The 21,453-nt window shown below is 35.9% G+C and overlaps 1 pseudogene; it reads right to left on the reverse strand.

Annotated features, from left to right (window-relative positions):
* Positions 1-12,425: 12,425 nt before the first annotated feature.
* On the reverse strand, positions 12,426-21,150 carry LOC114741295 (phospholipid-transporting ATPase 3-like; annotated as a pseudogene).
* Positions 21,151-21,453: the final 303 nt, after the last annotated feature.

Consider the following 21,453-nt stretch of genomic DNA (forward strand, 5'->3'; position numbering starts at 1 on the left):
TCCTTTCATTTATATATAATTTATAATTCAATTAATTTTGATTTTATTTAAATTCTTATAGCAAAATTAATCCAAACATGCGCTATGTAAATATTTGTAGTAAAATTAATTCAAACTGAAGTTTTAGTTTATTAATACTATTTCTCATATAAATTAATAATATATACTAATACTTACAATTCAAAAAAAAGGTCAATGTGCATCTAGCAATTCGAGGTATTTTTTCATGTGCGTTTAATATTTTAAAATAATTTGTAGTATATTCAGTACCCTAGAGTATTTTTTAGGTGCATCTAACATCTTGAAGTATTTTTTTGTCTTGGTGCTAGATGCACCAAAAATTATTTTTGAGCGCTAGAACCACCTAAAATAATATTTTGTGGTACTAGATAAATAATTTCAGATGTTAGATATACCATAAAATACTTTAAGATACTATATGCACTCAAGAAAATATTTCAAGGTGTTGGATACACCTTAACCCTTGAAAAAAAATTATAATTACCTCATAAAGAGTACAAAATTTTAATTAAAAATAAGATAATATTATATGTTTGTTTCTGTTCTCAATTTTCTTATTCTCATAGCAATTTTATAAAATTATTTTTTAGAATAAATTTTAAAAATAAAAATTTGTTTGAAACAATTGTTTTTAAAACCAACTTAGATAAAAAAAGAATTATTTGATTCATTTATTTTATATAAGTGGCATTGACATTATTTTTTATAAAATTAATATCTTATTATATTTGATAAGCAAATTTAATAAAAAATTAACTATAATAAAAATTAATTTTTATTGACAAAAATAACATCTTTTATAGTTAAAAAATACATATGTTTTTGTTATACATAATTTCAATCTATGAGACTATGACGATTATCCGTAAAATCGATCAATTGTAGAATGCAAAACATGAAACAAGCATATAATTAAAGATTGCACAAGCTGTAGAGTTTTTGAATACCGAAGCTCAAGGTGATCCTTTTTGAGACCAGAAGAGACATGAGGTGTGAGTAGAATTGGAAAAGTGTCTCGCTCAAGAAGAGATGATGTGGCTTCAAAGATCTCGATGTAACTGGTATCACGATGGTGACAAGAATACCAAGTACTTCCATACTGTGACAAATGTTCGAAAACGAAGAAGGAAACTTGAAGCGTTGCAGGATGAGAATGGGATATGGGTCTATGATTATGAGTTTGTTACACAGATGGGGATAAAGTACTTCCAAGAGCTTTTTACTTCCCCTTTCCATCCAATCTAAAACATTAACTTTGGAAGCCAGTTCCCCACTATCTCCTCTGAAGACACACGTGAGTTGGGGCTAAGGCCGACCCAACAAGAGGTTAGGCAGGCACTCTTCAGTATGGGAGCCTTGAAGGCTCCAAGCCCAGACGGCTTAAACCCCCTCTTTTTCCAAAGCCAATGGGAGCACGTGGGTCACTCGGTGTTTAGTGTAAAACCCTTAACTTTAAAAACATTATAACTCATCATAAAAATCACTACTATGGTAAAAAGGAAATCTGTTAAATGAACTACCATAGTAGGAAGAAATTTGCATAATTTTGAATTCACATTTAAACCGTTGCATGCAACTGAAATAATTCATTTACATCTACTGGGCCTCCGAGCCTCTGGCCCGAGTAACAAAACACATCACATCAGCCCATCTAAAAGATTCCCAACAAAATAATCCAGAGTTTCATAAGACATTATCAATGGCCTCCGGCCAACCAAAATAAGGAGATATATTCTCTCCAGTTTACAACAAGGCCGGGTAACAAATATTTCAAAAGCAGTCCTAAATGTGACAATATATACTAGCCATACATATACAAATGCTAGAGGCCTAAAGCTAACCAAGCTCAAGCCTCTGCGTCTCTTCCCGATGGCCCATGCCCGGAACCTTCACCTAAAAACATTGTAAACCACGGGGTGAGACAAAGTCTCAGTAACCAACCTTTCCAATACTAGGTACTACTAAATAGGTGCTCGTGAGGTGTCAAGTGGGGCAGTTCACAAATAATATATAATGATAGCCACAACAATTCATGCAAGTGCAATGATGCAATTCCATCAACCAAATCCCTCACTTTGGGGGATTTTCAGGAGCCGAAGCCGGCCTATCCCTCACTATGGGGGACGTAAGGAGCCATAAAAGGCCTATCCCTCACTCTGGGGGACGTAGGGAGTCAAAAGGCCTATCCCTCACTATGGGGGACGTACTAAGCCAACCATCATGCATTAATGGAGGCCTTACCATATGGTAGTAACTATCAAAAACTCTCACCAATTCCCAAATCATGCATCATGCCCAAATCATAATCAAATAGTAATTGAACATCTCATAAGTAACTTCATTCAGTGGCATATCCTTCACAATTTCAAGATTTCATTCATCATCAATCAAAACCCCACAAGACGGTTTTCCCTTTTTATATACAACATATAGTTTGAACACAATTACTACTTGGAGCACAAAACACAAATCTACTCACAATACCACAGAAGCAAGTACTAAGGATTGGAAAGCGGTTACCTCTCGCCTGAGCAAGGAATAACAAACCGACAATGTGGCCCCGTGCACCACCAAGACTCACAACCGGTCTACACAAGCACACAAACACAAAACCATCATATATTAGCTTTCAAACTAATAATGTGGCCAAAACAATACTTGAGGACACAAAATTCCTATCTCTCATCACAACTCTACCCAACTCAAAGGGTATAACTATCAAGGCAACACTCCAAAGTCATACCAATCCATTAACACCTTAATTCCTTTCCAAACATCAATTAAAATTCATAACCTCAAGGACCCACTATAGGAATTCTACACCCAAACATCTATTTGAGCAATTAAGGTTCCAACAACAAATCTAAACCGATTAAACATCCAATTTAACCCTCCTTAACATAACCCCAATCACAAAACTCAGAATCAACCTCTACATTGTCATCCTCAATACCAAATCACCTATTTCCATAAACCCTAACTCCAAAAATAATTCAAGATTCTTTAAATCCAAGGAAACTACACCGATTAAATACTTAAACTAACCCAAAGCAATCAATTAAACTCAAAACAATCGGTCAAAAACCTCAGTTTCATCACAACCTAGAAAATCCTAGGGTTCCACCAAAAATCCTCAGAAATCCCAAGAAAGAAAGTAGATTAGAGGTTAAAATCACTTACTTGAGGTAATGGATCCTTAGAAATGCCTCCTCCAAGCTAGAAATTCGAAACCCTAGCAGAGCTCCTCTCTCCACCTTCAGATTTTCTAATTTTCGCACCCCACGACTCTCCCGCGATTATATAGATTCGGCACCCTTCGCCGCGGCGAACTAATCACGAGAGGGATTACTCGCCTGAAAACCCGACTTCGCCGCGGCGAAAGTTTCCCGAGAGGAAACTCTCGCTCGCCCAGAAAACATTCGCCGCGGCATACCCCTACCTTCGCCGCGGCGAAACCTTCCCGAAAGGGAAGCCTCGCTCACCAGAATAACTTCGCCGCGGCGTCCCCAAGACTTCGCCGCGGCCAAACCTTCCCGAAACACAAAGCCTACCTGAAACCCCGGTGCTTCACTTCGCCGCGGCGAACATACCCTGAGAGGGGTACGTTCACCTATTCCTCCAACAAACCTCAAATTCAACCCAAACACCAAGATCAAGATTAAATTGCTAATCTATCCTCAAAATCAACCAAAAGAGGCTATTAAAACCCGATAAAACTCAGGATGTTACATTTAGGTTGGTGCAGGAGATTTTTGCTTTACCAAAAAGGATTAAGGCCATCAACGGCACTAGTATTGCATTGATTCCTAGGATTGATGTCCCACAATCCTTCTGAGATTTCCGGCCTATTAGTTTATGCAACATCATCTACAAAATCGTAACAAAAGTGCTAGCTTCAAGACTTAAGGGGGTAATGCCTAAGATCATTGCTCCTAATTAGTGGAGCTTTGTTCCGGGTTGTCAAGTCTCTGATAACATTATCCTGGCCTAGGAGGTGATTTACTCAATGACAAATATGAAGAAGAAGAAGGGTTTGATGGCCATTAAAATTGACTTGGAGAGAGCTTATGACAGGATTAACTGGGCTTTTGTGATAAATTGTTTGAGGGAGTTAAACTTTCCTTCTAATTTCATTGATTTAATCTACCACTGCTTGACTTTTGTTGAAATGCCGATCTTATGGAATGGCTCAAGGGGCCCTAGCTTTAACCCAGGCAGGGAGATAAGTCAAGGGGATCCCATCTCACCTTATCTTTTTGTAATTGCAATTGAGAAGCTAGCACACCTCATTCGACATGAAGTATCGCTGGGCTCTTGGCATCCGTTTTGCTTAAAAAAGAATGGGACGGCGGTATCTCATCTCTTCTATGCAGATGGCTTGATTCTCTTTGCAGAAGCTAGCTTAGATCAGGCTGGCTTAATAAAGGCCTGTTTGGATGACTTCTACGCTGCTTCAGGAGAAAAGGTCAGCAATGCTAAATCAAAAATTTTCTTTTACTCAAATGTACACCATTCTAGGCGGGAGGAAATCAGTCACTTTCTGGAATTTACCACTACATTTGATTTGGGCAAGTATTTGGGAGTTCCCCTTCATCACCAAAGAGTGTCAAAAAGCACTTTTCAGTATGTCCTAAATAAAATGGATAGCAGACTAACAAGCCAGAAGGCAAGCACCTTATCGTTGGCTGGCCGTCACACACTCGTGTCCTCTGTTGTGGCCGCCATCCCGTCCTATGCAATGCAGACTACACTCCTACCAGTTAATATATGCAACGAGACTGATAAAAGGAATCGTAGCTTCCTATGGGGTAGTACAAGCGCGGCCAGGAGAGTTCACTTGGGAGCCTGGGATGATGTCTGCCGGAATAAAGACGAAGGTGTCTGGGCTTACGTTGTGCTCGGAAACAAAATTCAGCCTATATGATGAAACTTGGTTGGAATTTGATCTCTCGAAAAGACGCACTGTGGGTGAAGTTTGTAAAGGAAAAGTATAAATGTGGGGAAGATGTTATTCCTTAAGTGAAGAACCATAAGTATGAATCACAAGTGTGGAAAGGTATAAGATCAGCTTGGAAGAATACGCTTCAAGACATAGGATGGAATCTGGGTGATGGCATTAAAATCAGTTTTTGGGAGGACCGCTGGGTCCCCCATCATGAAAAACTAAGCTCTTACGCAACCAGAGCGATTGACGAGCGAATGAAGGAAGATAAAGTTGCGGAGTTTATATCCTCTAATGGTGAATGGCTGTGGGAGAAGTTTGTCTCTCCTCCCTGGAACAGTGGTACATGCAATTTCTCGGTTAGACCCAATGACTTTGAGTGGGAGGGAGGATCAACCCAGATGGTGGAACTCGTCCGACGGAGACTTTTCCCTAAAGTCGGCATACGTATTGTTATGTGAACAAGGGGGCGCTGCTCGCAAGGCGTTTTGGAGGAAGCTTTGGAAGCTACCAGTGCCTCAACGTTATAAACATTTCTTATGGTTGTGCGGAAGAGGTCGTATTCTCACAAACCTTGCTCGCTCAACTAGAGGCTTCCAAGTCAGCAACTGCTGTGGTATCTGTGATGGTAGGAAGGAGGATATACTACAAGCGCTTAGAGACTGCACCATTGCCTCTAGGTGCTGTTTGGATATACTCCCAACCTCATGTCGTGTTCGTTTTTTTGGGGTGCAAGATCCTTTCCAATGGATAGAGTTGAACATTCGTCTTGGGTTTAAAGTCATGGGGTTCCCTTGGCGCGTCTGGTTTGCGGTACTTATTCGCCATATCTGGTTAAACCGAAATGCATGAGTCTTCCAGAACAGAGCTGTCGGCTTCAAGCAAGTTGTCTCTCATGCACGGGCGGTTCTTTCCTGCCTGATCTAGGACCCAACTGAAATAGAAAAATCCTCACAGACAAATGGAGCATGGCAGCCTCCCTTTGTTGGTTGCATTAAAAGCAATGTTGATGGGGCTACTGTCCAGCACACAAAGGATTCTGCCTGTGCCGGAATTTCCTGGGATCATGATGGCTCAATGCTCGATGGATTTATGTTCAGAATGTCTAAGGGGACGAGCCTTCACGCTAAACTCTGGGCAGTGCTCTGGGGCCTTAAACGTGCTTGGGACCTGCAGTGGAAAAAGATTGTCGTCGAAAATGATTGTAGAGAAGTGGTGGAGCTCTTAACCAGTAGCTGGGCAGAAGATCATCAGGAAGGTGGCCTTCTTTCTGAAATCCAACAACGGCTTGAGCAAGAGTGGGAAGCAAGTGTTATTTGGTGCTGCAGATCCGCCAACAAAGTCGCTGACGGCATGGCTAAAAGTGCTTTGAGTATGGCTGAAGGAACTATTTTCTCAATACCATCCTCCTGAATTTATATCCAGTACTATGCGTATGGACCTTGCTTTATAGTCGCCTTTCTTTGTAATCGAAAAAAAAAGAAAGATTGCATAAGCTGTGTCATTTACTTCTTCCGTTTGTTCCTAATTATTAGAGTTAGTGAAGAGATTTATTTTAGTTTAAAATATAGTATCTTAATTTATTTTGTTTCTTAAATTTATAATTTTTCCTAACTGCTTTTATTGATTGCCCATATTGAAAAGGTTTTTCATCAAAAAAGTAGTTTATTAAAAGATACACTTTCAATAATTAAACAAAATTCTTAATATTTCAAAATTAGTTATTTGTCTTTTACATTTAAAATTGAATGGAGTATTTAATTTCTCAAGATCTTACTAATGGTAACATTGACTCAAACCTCATATTAAGGCTTTGTTGGGAATCACGGTAGAAACCTCCAAAAGCAACTTTTCAATTACGATTTACGAAATACAAAGTAAATATATGAGAAGAGTTTTATTTCGATATATATAAAAATATTTATAACCACTTAAAATAAGCATGTGCAAATAATACCTAAATTCACACACATCATGGCACGTTTTTTTTCCCCCCTCCTTCCTCTTTTAACAATTTAATCCTTTTGAGGGGGCTCACATACCCACCCTCATTACTCGCACCCACCCTTTTTTCAACTTTTGGCGTAGAACCCACAACTTTCTTCGTAAGAACGTCTGAAGTATCATTGAATTATTGAATCAAGAGGCTCTGTTAGTTGAAAACTAGGTAGGCATGGTTTATAAGTTACCCCAGTCTCACATTGGGTAAGAATAAATCTTCTCTCTTTGTTTCAAATTCTATCCCTAGTATGCTTCATCTTTTTTTCTTTTCTCCGGCCAATTTTTCCCTCATACACTATTAATCAACATAAAAATATGTATTGCATAACCCTTTTCCTATTGTTACTGTATTATACCGTGGATGCTAGTTAGACCAGATACATGCAAAGTTCTTAAAAAATTTCAGAGGTTTGCTTAAATTTTGGAAAATATGAATAATAATCTTCAAAAACAACTCATTTTACATACTATATGTTATAATAGAGTCATAAAGAAAGTAGAATAGAGAAGAGACGGAGACAAGAAAGTGAGAAAATTATATTGTGTTCATTTACTTGCTTCATGTACTTCATAACACAAATGACATGTCTTATTTATAGGCATAGTCTTACAAATAGATTACACTTATACTTAAATGATAGATAGTAGATAATAAATTACATGAATATGAGTGGAGGTGAATTACAAGATTAAAGACATAGTGGAAGAATAATAGATTAGTAAAAGAGTAATGTCTAGCAGGAGTTGATAAACCTGAAGCGGAAGAGGAGATGGACATCCATGCTTATGATATTCATAACACTCCCCCTTAGATGTTTATTATGCAAGAATGTGCCTCATTAAAATACTTCAACTAGGAAAAACCCAGTAGAACAAAAACCTAGCAGAAGTAAAAGAATACATATTCATTGATACACTATCCAATAGTGCCTCATTAAAAAGCTTGCTAAGAAAATCCAGTGGCAAAAAATCATAAACAAAGAAAAAAGAGTACAGTGTATTAACCCTCTTTTTTGATAATAATAATTGATATCCTTGAATTTACAACATTTAATATTATGAACAAGCTTTTAAATATCGTAGCAAAAAGTGACTTGATGAACAAATTTACTAGATTTTCATTTGAATGGATTTGCTAGATATTAATTTCAACATAATTCTGAATATCATGACGCAAATACTCCGTTCGGGATTACCAATATGTGGCTCAAACAAGAATCTCTAATCTGCATAGCCAACAAGATTAATCTTGGTTATATTCAGATAAAATAATTCCATTTTCATAGTACTCTTAAGGTAACAAAAAATATGTTCAACTCTATTCCAATTTCTTTGTATTGATGAAGAACTCTACCGTACTAGTAAGTTAACAACAAATAATATGGCAAGTTGTGCATGGCTTACAAGACACAAAAAAATGCACTAATTGCACTAAGATATGGTACTTCTAAACTTGTGATATAATACTTCTTATAGATGCATCTATCAAATTTATCAAATACTTGTATAGTCTACATGCTATCTGAATGGGCCCATTATGTATGAGTTTGATGTATTTTTAGAAAAGTATAGATCTGTATCAAATCATAACTAGTAATATTCTCATAATTAATTTTCTCTTAGAACAAGCAGCACATAAGAATTCTGAAACTATATAATATGTTGGCCATTATGAAGAATCTTCTTGTTCTTCAATGGATATCAATACATAATGCTTAATAATTTGTTGCATCATATATACAATTCAAGATGACCAAAAAATTCATACCAACAATAAATTAGATCAATAAACTTCTAGTTTTGTTATATCATGTTTCGTAATTAGCGGTAAACTTTTTAATTTCTATGACATATGATTAATTTTATATGATATCCATTTGTGAGATTAATTGAGCTGTGTGAAAAAGTATGAGTTAGAATTCTATCCAAAATCCACTTGCACTTGCATTCCAACAATCTCCCCCTTAAGTGTGAGTCATTCAAACTCTTATTCATGTATTTCAAAACAGTATGACTAGTATATAATATGATGTTAGTGGCAGCCCCACCCAAGAAGAGGGTGAATTGGGTGAGTTATAAAAATATCGCAAATTAAAAGCAGTAAGCTTAAATGGAAACAGAGAGCTTAAGTTAGAGAGATTTCACCGAGAGAGTAGACACAGAATTTATACCGGTTTGGTCACAACCACTTGACCTACATCCAGTCCTCAAAACATCTCTGAGTATTTCACTAAGTTTCAAGATTAATCGAGCTCTTGGTGCCACAGTACAGCAATTGATTCGCTCAATCACTCTCCCTTACTATCCGTGAGGTTACAATCCCACTCAAGAGTCCACACTCTTGAGTTTCACTCAGAAAGTAATTAAAGATGATAGATAAAGCTTTCTCGCATAGTAAATAAATGAAAAACACTAAAGCTCAGTATAAGCAAGAACAGAGTATTGAATGCAACAGTAAATTATTGACAGAAGGTAGCTCGCATATTCAATCCATGCATTCAATGCTTCTTCGCGCCTTTTATAGTTGCAAAGGTTTAATAACCGTTAGACGGAAGAGCTTCTAGCCGTTGGAAGCTATTAATGCTTCTGACATGGTAGGTTACAGGCTATTAAACAACCATTGGATAACCGTTGAGTTCTTCTTTGTAATCTGCAATAATACGTCAATCAAATAAATTTTTCTTGCAGATTAAGGCTTAGGATCATAACTGATTAAATAATAAAAATGAACATTTAGTGTTTGAAAGTGGATTCAATCAGTTGTTAAATATGTTTAAATAGGAGCTGGACACGGTTCATCGAAGTAATGATCGATGACTGGTTGATCGATCAAATTATCGATTAATCAAATAGAAAGAATTTGACACAGGCAAGTTTATTTATCGAACAAGTTATGGATTAATGATTTATCGATCAAGTAATCGATAAACGAAAATAGTAACTTCATAAAAGCATCTAGAGAAAAGGCTCAAGGTCACTTTTGATTTTGAATCCTTTAAAATAGAGAATTAAGATAAACAAGAAGGCTGAGAAAAGCTTAAAGGGAAATAATCAACATATTTTGAGAATCACGGTAACTTGTTGAAGTTTAACTGGAAAGAGACAATGATTGATCAAGTGATTGAAAAATATTTGATCAATCATGTTATCGATAAAGCTGAGTAGAGTAAAATAGATTTTCAACGAGTAATAATCGAGTACTTTATCGATAAATGAAAGATAGATACTTTGAACGATAAAGATGTTTAACAAAGATTTTCTCAAAGTGCACAAAACATATGATGATCGATTAAGTGATCAAAAAAGGATTGATCGATCAAGTTATCAATAAAGATAGTGGAAAGGCTAAGTTTTGATTTGCTAGGAAAACGTTTTGATCGAACACGTTATGTGAAAATAGAACATTCAGAGGTTTGAGTGATCGATCAATTTATCGATGCATAGATTATCGATCATGTGATCGAAAAAGATAGCTTAACACAGTAGCATAGTAAGATAATGATGATCGATCATTTGATCGATAAACTACTGATTGATCAAGTGATCAATAAAAAGGCTTTGTTTGCACACTTGAACAAAACGATAAACAAGTAAGTTATAATGCAATGACAGAACAAGTTATTGAAAAACCTTTGATCGATAAATTGTGATTAAGACAAATACAAAGTGCGTAGAGAGCTGTACCATTTATCTGTCTTTTCATCGATGACTTATTTATCGATCATGTGATCGATAAATACTTACCAAACTTATGTCTCATTATCTGACAGTTATTCGATTATTAGATTATTGATCAATTGATCGATAATTTTCTGTAGGCTTTTATACACAACTGTGTTAACAATGATCAATCAATTAATCGATCAACACATTATCTATCAAGTTATTGATTAATATTTCTGCTAAATTACTTGTTTGTATAGGAAGGTTATCTATAAAATAATCAATAAACCCTTGATCGATCAGATGATCGATCAACTTACTGAAACACATATTCCTAAATTTGTTATCATCAAAACCTTAAATCTAACATATGACAATAACCTATCTTTTGCTTTAAAACCCAAGTACTTCCTAGTTCATATAATTATGGATTTTAATCCAATTAAGCTATCACTTTTAGGCTTTTTTGTCCTTCTATAAAAAAATCTATATTAGTTTTTCAGGAGCTATATTAATATTGTCACATATAATTCTTTAAGAACTATAAATTTGAGAGGGATGTGAAGAAAAATTCATTTCAATTTATCATTAACATAATAATGAATGATTATGAGTATCAAATATTTAACTTGCAATATATATAAAGAAAACACAACGTAGAAAAATCTTTGAAACAAACTTTTGAAAATAAAATGCAAATTGAACATACCATTCAAAACTTCTCAACACTAATAATCAATTCTTATAATAATTCTCACAAATTACAATAAATTTAAAGACTGATAAAATTCAAATACTCTTTGGTCTTAATTATAAAACCTCATTTATAATTTACAAATGAGATCTTATAATTAGAACCGGAGGTAGTATTATATAGCCTTCTAGACATATGATTATATCTTCTATTTTTATAAATACTTTGGACATTTTTCTTCACAAGTTGTTACCTTGGGCATCTTTCATAATATCTCATAGTTTTTTTGGTTTCATAATCATTTTTAAAATTCTATGAATTTATATATATTTTTCTATATGACTTCTGGTCATATTATAACACTTGCTTATAAGTTTATTGACCGAAGAGGTATTACTCTTTCCTCTGTTATGGTTCAATAGCCAAGACCAAAAAAATTATTACCCTCCAACTATCAATTCCACTGACATAATGTGGTTATGTTCTTTATCCTCTTTATCAATTCCTCCAAATATTAGTTTTTAGGATCATAGCAAATATCTTTCAAAACTACCATACTCTTTTATGTCATTTGATATTTGAACCATTAGCCTTCTAAACTTTGATATTTGTAATTATTATATTATCAGGTTGTCACAATCTTATCATGTCATTCATTACAATCACAAGATGGTCTTTTATCCAAAGATCATTATCATCAAAAAATTGGGGATATTATGGTTTCTGGCCATCTCATAAAAAACAGAGTATTGTGGTTATTGGCTTTTCAATAAAATTAAAATATCAATAAATATCTAATTGATTATTACAAACATATATATAACAATAAAATTTGAATAACTCAACTGTGATGAATGGTAAATCTTCAACATGATGAATATCAAATCTTCAATTACCCATGAATCGATGAAATAGATGCATTCTTAGAAATTGTAAGTTCTTCATTATCAGCATAAATCTTACCAAGCCATTCGAAGTAAACTACCTTCATTTGATGAACAAAAATTAACACGTATCAACAAGATGTAATGAACTCATTCAGTAGAATATCATACTGATAATGTGTTTTATAAAAAGAAAAATACAATGAACATTTCACATAAATTTTGTTAACAACCGGAAAAATAATTGACATTTCAAAGAAAATCGATCTCTACATTTAAAAAAAAAAAAGTCGCATTTCTACAAAAAGGATATAATTTGACCTCGAATTTTTACAAATCGTGTAATGTACACCTAAGAAATCCTGCCAACCTGCTCTGCTTCAACTTCCCAAGAGGAAGATATCCCCCTAACTGAAAATAATCAAGATACTATAGCACATGCATTCTATAACAGTTACTCCTAAAACTGGCTCTCATACTGGGAAGCCAAACTTAAAAAAAGAAAGTAATTTTACAAATCATCCTACTCTCAAATCAGTTATCATTTTTTCTGGACTTTGGGCTTTGACCTGGCACTAGCTCGTCTGGCAACATCCCATGCCTTTTGTGGGGCATAGACACCTAACTGTGCAGCGAAAAAGGACTCGTACCCAGGCGAATCAAAAGCAAACCCTGTGTGCTTCGAGATCTCGCGAGGGAGTTGAGATATGGCATAGCTTCTTGCCTCTGCTGGTGTAAGCTGGTCCTCTATCTCCAGCAGCCGTGCCCTGCCAGTACCCTCCCCTTCGTGCCGATGCATTTCCTGAACAATCTGATAGTCATAGGGGAAGAACCACCTTTGAACCCTGAAACCAGACGAACCAAATTAGAAAACGACCGCCAAAGGAAGAAAACACAGCAGGAACAAAACTATCATACCATCAAGTGATTAAAACTGTTCATCTCTTTCAAATGCTTTACAAGATCTCTTGCCCCAAAGGAATAAAACCAAAAATAAGATGTGGTAACTTGTAAAGCGCAAACCATAAATGACACACAGGAAAGGTCATATAGTACCAGCAATTCTCTGATCAGCTATACCAAAGTAGGGTAAAGATATACTAGGGAAAACTGTCTAACTCATGAATTACAGATCCTTTTGCTGTTTCAACGTTTTAAACCCTACTTTGATATTAGATATAAGGGTTGCATCCAATTGACAATGCAGAACTGGCCTATCATTGTGCATCATTCTGTACACTCTCATGAAACCTGGCTTGGGCCACACTAACAACATAAGGTCTCCAACCATTGACATGCATATGTAATAGGCGTGAATTTGAAATGCCAACAGCTCTTCAAATCTGAATCTTACCCTTGATAAACAAAGTCACCAAAAAGTGCGACAACGGGTACTAAAATAATTGAGAGGTAGAAATAGATCGTACTCATCAAGACATATATGACAAAATAAGTATTCCCCTGCAAATAATGGAATAAAACGGGTTAAGGTTTACAAGGAAAGTATTGCAGTCTATTTTTCAATACAAACAGGCAAAAAAGAAAGTGTTAAATAAAGACTGACCAAAAGGGGGATAAAAAGATTGGTAAACAAAGAGGGAGAGAATTGATTCACCTGTCCAATGATGGCGCAATATATGAAAGCAAAAATAAACCATGCTAATATACTTCCACCAACGCTGATAGTGTGCCACTTTGTAATTGAATTACAAATCATAAGAAGCCGCAAGTTCACAGTTATTACAACACATGTGAACGCCATTGTACTGACATCCCAAACTCCAAATGTTAGGCCAGCTGAATTTTTAGCACTTAAACTTGCTGCACTAACAAAATAGTACAATATTAGAGACTGGTAAACCGAAAAAAAGGCCCATATTGCCACAACCCTCCATTTGAAGAAGACATTTCTTATCCCCTCCATGTACAACTCAGGGTACTTCACGGAAAGAGATGCACTGACATCCTGGAAAAGAAAAAAGTCAAGTAACAAATATATCATCCATGAAGATCCGAGATATGATAGTGTGCAAGGGCAGAGATATGATCTTCAAATATCAAAAATAGGAGGAGAACGATGAGAAAATAACATATAGGTGAGAATTCCCTCACCAAACACATTCTAGGAAAACAAAAAGTTCAGTTCTACATGAAAGAAGTTAATGCAGTACCTTGTCAAACAGTCCAACAATGATCACTGGTAGTGCTGTGAAGATCACATTATACAATGACTGAAACCAATCATCATAGAACCTCTGACCAGAAAACCCAGTTTGAAAAGTAAACCAGAACTGAGTGAGAGTGAATGTGAGATTCTTGTAAAAGAAGTACGTCACCACCTGGAATCACAATGCCAACCATGCTGAAAGTTACAACAATTAAAAAAAAAAAAAAATTACACAGATATAATCTGCAAGAACACAACACCTTGCATATTCGAAGATATGACCACCGGCCATGAACAAGTAATAAATCTGCAAGGTAACGAAACTGTGCAATGGCAAAATCACTAGCCATTACTGCTTGCATCCCCTCTAGCCCACTTATGCCAACACCAACATGAGCAGCCTGAATCATGCTGACATCATTGGCTCCATCACCAATACTAAGTGTTATTTTCCGGGCACCCTTTTTGACCAAACTTGTGACCTAAATGCATTGACGTTGGCATAAAATAAGCATTCTCCCTTAACATAACTCTACAAGGATCACCAAGATGATGGAGAGTTAAAGTACAAGCAATTTTGCATTCAGCACATTTGTTTTACCTGTGCTTTCTGTAAAGGAGAAACTCGGCAGCAAACAACTGCATGACAATTTAAACTCAAATTCAGCAGCATCACTCTTAAACTAGGATCTAATGCATACATTAGACATTTCCCATCAATTACAAGAGCTAATTTAGGTCCAGATAGAGATGAAAGGTAGCTCTGTGCTTCCTCAAGGCACTTCTTCAGCTCTTTTTTCACTTCTTCCTTAGTGACACGTGCAATTTCCACTTGGTCACCCTACAAAAAATAGACAAACATTGCATCCAAAACATTCAGCAACATTAATGTTGTTTCTTCAAAACATGGGAGCTAAATAATGCAGCTTACCCTTTCCTCCGCTTCTCTAATCACATCTGTTTCAGAACTTATGACAAATTGCTTCATCTCATTGTTTATTAGATTGCATGCTGCAGTCATAGGAGGGCAATACAAGGAAGAATATGAGTTATAGCTTAATAACCAAATATTTTTCGGCACAAAAAGATTAAGGATAAAGATAAACAAGCTCTTTTTTAAAGCAAGTCACCATAGGCAATATTTATGGCTGTTTCAATCTTATCTCCTGTGAGAACCCAAATTTTAATGCCGGCCCTTTGAAGAGTCTCTATAGTATTTGGTACTCCTTCTTGAAGCTTGTCTTCTATGGCAGTGCAACCAATCAAAACGAGACCATGTTCTATAAGTTCTGCCACCTGTATTATTTCCAGAGGTACAAGTTAGAATAACAGAGTAGACATCACTGCACAAGAAAATTAAAATGACTTGTAAATATTGTAATCAGAAAAGTTCAAGCTCCTCTTCAACATTTTTGCCTGCTGCAAGACCTCAACAAAAGTCCATCTGTCTTCATATTCTAAACCAGTTAGTTACAGGAAATTATGAAAAAATATGGCAGAAATCAAAGCCATTTTTCAATTTAAATGCATTTACAGTTCAACATAGGATGCAATTTCCTTTATATTACTATAGTTAGATGCTATGGAGTACAGATGTTTTTAACAAAAAATAAATTTACTGTCATCATGACAGGGATTCCAGTCTGTTTCTGCATTTTTTTTTTTTTGTGGCAATTTTTTTTCAAGGCTCATAGTGTTCAAACCCCGCTCATTCATGTCAACCCCCCCCCCCCAAAAAAAAAAAGGCCCAAAAAAAGGTCCCAGCACAACTGTACCCATGTCATTAATGTACCTTCCACCACAAATGCTATTGACAAAGAGATAAAGCAAAGGGAAGAAAAGCAGCCACCACATACAATGTTTACCAAGAAAGCCATCAAAAGAGTAGTTAAAATCACTGAAAAATATATAACATTTCATGATTAATATGCAGATGTAAGATGCAAAAGTAAAATAAAAATGTACCTCATCTAACTTCTTTTCACGATCACGAAGAGATGACTTGGCTTGGATGAACTTCTCATTCCAGCTTTCATACACATCAGGGGGCAACTCTTTGTAGGCTAAGCATAAAGTACGCAGTCCAGCAGACCCAAATTGTTCCAAATGATCCCTAGTCACTTTCTTTATGTCATTATAACCATCAGCCAATCTCTCATAGATTACACTGTCAGCACCCTGGGAAAATAAAGTTCCTGAGAAGGTGTCATCTTGGCCAACAGCTGTGTGATCACAATCCTGAACAGAAGCCTCAAGAAACAATTACCTTACAGTATAGCACAAGTCTCCCATCTGGATAACGACATACAACAGACTGACGCTTCCTTGTACTATTAATGGAACAAGGGTAACAAAATAGTGTCAAAACCAAAAATCTAAACCTTAAGGCTGAGCACAGGTAAGAAGGATGAACGAATACCTGTTAAACTCAAGCACATTCAAAATCTCATAAGACACATCCTGAATTTTACCCATCTTTTCAACATGAGATTCACGAACATATATTGAGGTAGGTGTGCGCCTGAAACAGAAGAATATTCATTACGGTCAAATCAAGCTGCATTAGCCACCAAATCTAGCATCTCTGTAGACGAACTTTTGGAAGAAACAGGCATAAAAACCATATTAGATGTATAAATAAATCATGCTGGCATCAAGCTTCTCAAATTAAGGCTCCTCCCATAAAGGAGTAGGATGAGATATCTTCAATAACAAAGACAACAGCATAAGCTTCAATGAAGCTCATAATTGTATAATATCCTGAACAATAGACTTGTCCAAATAATAAGCCCATGACAGCAAAAGACTCATCTAAAAATTAGCAAGATTCTATGCATTATATTCTTCTATGTTTGGCATATGCGTTATACTTGACCAAACATGCACCTATTCTCAAACACATGCAAAGTTCAAATACGTTGTTTCCACTATACCTTTCTTCCCCCAAGTAAAGTGTCTCAAGCGTATAATTCCTAAGAGTGGAAGTCAAAACATAGATAACAATAAATATTAAATAAATCAATATACTAAGAAAGTGAGTGGTTATAATAGGTGTTCCAAAAACCAGATCGGAACAGCCAGTTTAGACTGGAAACTAGTGAACTGACTAATCGTCCAGTCCAGTTCACCTATTGAACCATGGGAAAACCAACCCAGCATAACCCAGTGAAGAGGGGGAGAGGAGGAGGAGGAAGGAGGAAGAAAGTTGGATACGAAGGGAGGAGGAGGAGGTAAGGACGAGGAAAAAAAGACAGTCACCACCATTTTACTTCACCGTCGTTCACACTTCATTCTCCTCTAGTAAGAGTCGTCCAGATCTATATAGAGAGAAACCATGGAAGCCGCTGGAAGTTCAAGAATCAAGACCATGTTGAAGAAAGAACGGGTAACACACAATGAAAAGGAATGAAGAATTGAATACGAAGGCACTGCTGGAGAGTTCAAGAATCAAGGCAAAAAGAAGAGTCTGCCAGTGACTTAGCCTTTAGTGTGTTGAACACTCATAAAGCGCAAGAGAGGATTGGCCAAAAAAAAAAAAAAAATAGAAAGAACGTGTCACAATAAGGGATTTAAAAAGGAAACCATGGCAATAACCTTATAGCCTAGTAGCATGTAAGCTTGCCCTGTAAATAGGAGCTACTTGTAACCTCAGGCACCTCAGGTCATTAGTGCCTACCCTTTTAATTAAAAAAATAAAAAATAAAAAAGGAAACCATAAGAATAAAGAACTTTCATACATAAACAATGTGCCACAGCCACTAACCCTTAAATATGAGTGGTGAGTTTGCATATCTTGAATAAGATTAAATATGATCTTTTTCATGTTTAAATATGAATATTTTATACATTTTAATTAAATTATATTATTTCAATCATTATTAGACTCTAAATTCACCCCAATCTAATCCACTAATCCTTGAATCATTGCCTCTCCCGATTCAGTAACAGGTCCACTTTTTTGAACCTTGCTTATAATAAACACAAAAAACAAATTCAAGGAACACCACTATCTAATTCTTTCAATAGTTTTACCATTTATCTCCAAAAAAGTGGAATGACAAAAATGAAAATGTCTCGTGTAGCATTACTAATGGCCCAACGGTTCAATAGGAGTTGTATGCAAACCACACAGGTAGACAAAAGGACAAATTAAGCAGACAACTATGACATGGGTAAATAATTTGAACCTGTAAAAGAAGAAACCGAAGTTCTTTGCAGCAATAACCAAAGCAGCCTCATCAGGTGATGCAGCCTGATATCTGATCTTTTCAGGGGACTCATCACCCTCAGGAAGTACAGTATGACATATAGCAAGACATCTGAAAAATTCCTACAGAGTGGACAAAGAATACTACCATATCAAACTTCAGGATCTATAAAAACCGAAGCCTGGATTGAAAACATCCAGGAAATGATCTACCTTGCAACTATCAGGATTAGGCTCATTCCTCCAGGCTCCACGCATAAGCCTTGTATCATCAAAATTAAAACCCTTTTCTTGCACAGCATTGGTTGACCTATTTTCCTGTGGAGAAGGTTTAAACTTGGGTTAATATAATCATTCGCCCCCCAAGTTTGCCCTCATTTTGGTTTTAGTCCCTCAAGTTTCAAATCACAGATTTTGGTCTCTCAAAGGGTAAAATGATTCAAGTTTTTATTGGATTATAGAGACCAATGTTTTAAATGAAAAAAATAAAAAAAAACTTGAGAAACTAAAACCTACGGTTTGAAATTTGAGGGACCAAACTAAAATAAGGGTAAATTTAAAAGACCAAAATTTGTATTAATCCGTTTAAACTTTACAATCCTGATCCCCTAAACTAACACAAGTATGATATCAATCATTCAAAGAACATGTGTACCACCTGCATTCTAATGCCATTGCGTTCAGCCATTCCTCTCTCAATTTCAGTGATGCCATTTCCATAGATCTCCCCTCCAATTGAACACTTGAAGAATTCCATCAAGTTCCTTGTCAGGGTCCCAGTTTTGTCAGAGAAGATGTATTCCACCTAATAAATCAGGAGTGAAACCGGATGGCATCAATAACCCAAAACTTTGACAAGCTATATACATAGTCGCTTAGTAAATTAACATATTTCAGTCATATGTCTCCTCTTACTAATACACAACATTTTGTGACATTACATTTAATATCTATAATTGCACCCAAAAAACAGCAACAAAAGGGAAGGAAGACAGGAGATAAAAAGGCAACGAGACTCAAACATGATGATCTCCTCGCCGTCAAAGTTACAGATACAGCAGCAACAATCAGGACACGAGACCATACTGGATGCGACATGATTATATCAGGCATTATTTTCAGATAATACTGATCATATAAAGTTGTATCCATGTCAAGATTCTGAAAAGCAGTGTGCTATTGACCTAAGCAGGAAGATCCAAGAAGACTTCACATCAATTATGCCATAAGGCAGTGCTAATGAAACTCACAACAGCCTGATTCTTTGGAGATACCCCTTAGGAAAAGATGTGAGAGTGAAATTCCCTCCAAAGGCGTATAATAAGAAAAGGAACTTCACATAGTAACCAGCAAGTTGAATTATGAGCGTGAAGGAGGGATGAAAAAAGATGTTCATCATTATGCCAGTTCCAAATCCCTTCTGATATTTGAAAGAGTTGGCTCAAGGCAGTTGAAGTATCATTACTTGATGAAGATTAGTATGCAAGGAAGACAGTTAACGGTTTTAATGGCAATGTGTTTGACTTGTCAAAGATATAGCTGCTTAATGCTCACAAAACAAAACTATTTTTCTTGGTTTTTACTGTTTTGGTTTTTAGAGATATTTATTTCTATAATTCATTTGTGGGAGTTCTTTTCTTTCTTCAACGTGTTTTCCTTCATTTTTATGATTTCCGGCAGTTTTTTCCTTTGACAATGAGCTTTTCTTCATTTTTTATTTATTTTCCCATTCATCTCTATAGTATCCGTTCATCATCAATGTCTTTAATGTCAGGTGACAAGAAAAAAATCCTAACGTAGCAACTTACCTGCCCAAGTTCTTCATTTAGATTGGAAGTTCTAGCCAACGCAGGGGTGTTGGTCTCACTGTGGTACATGCGCAAATCTTTGTTGATAAACTGAGTGCACTGAATAAATTTGATCATCTGACACAAATACCAAAATGAATTTTCCCTTTATAAAGAAAAACAACGTTATTTGGGTATATATAAATGGCCATGGCACAAACCTCTATTGACACGTAAAGTGAAATGGGGATGATTGTCGAGTATAGAGTGATGAGGGTAAACATCGTCAAAGTAATAACCTGAAGGCATAAGAAGAAAAATTAACAACAAAGGTCAAAACGGGAACAAAACAATAAGGACACTAGTCATGGAATTAAGCATATAGTACCAAAATTCTATTCCCAGGGTTGAACTGCCCAGAACCCTCATCACCTGCATTAAGACGTAAGTAGAAATACTTGTTGTTTACGAAGATGCCACTGCAATTTACATTAATCCAAGACATCACTTAGAAATCAACAAAAACAAATAAATAAACACAAAAATCTAAAGCCCGGTGCCAGTAAAACCAACCACAGCCCCACGCCCAAAAGCATAAACATATATGTAGTTGTGAAAAGAACTATGTTTCCAATTCACACACCTGCCAATGGCTCCAAGTAAAACATTACAAAGAGAGTCGCAAATAGAGCAAGTATGAGCCTGTCAAGCTTCCTCTCCAATGTACTTCTTTTGGAAGGAACATTCATTGTATTCATCATTACCTACATTGTATTCCAAATGCATGAAAAACTGTACATCAGCAATGAAAAGGAAGAATACAGCAACTAGAAGAGAACGAAATAACAAAAAATTATCTGGCACAACAAAGACATCCCAACTCCCAAGTAATTTCATATTGCATATTGCGGAGCATGAATTAATCTCCACAAAAGAAAGGAAAAAAGCAGGAGTATTTACTATTACTTTAATCTCCACAAAAGAAAGGAAAAAAGGGGGAAGCACCAAAGCAGGAGTATTCACTATTAAGGTAAAGAAAATGCCACCCATCAGAAAATACCAAAAACATTAAATGCCAGATTTGAAA

Source organism: Neltuma alba, unplaced genomic scaffold (genome assembly GCF_004799145.2).
Source record: "Neltuma alba isolate B1F8T4 unplaced genomic scaffold, ASM479914v2 tig00003346_pilon, whole genome shotgun sequence".
In the NCBI taxonomy this organism is placed as follows: domain Eukaryota; kingdom Viridiplantae; phylum Streptophyta; class Magnoliopsida; order Fabales; family Fabaceae; genus Neltuma; species Neltuma alba.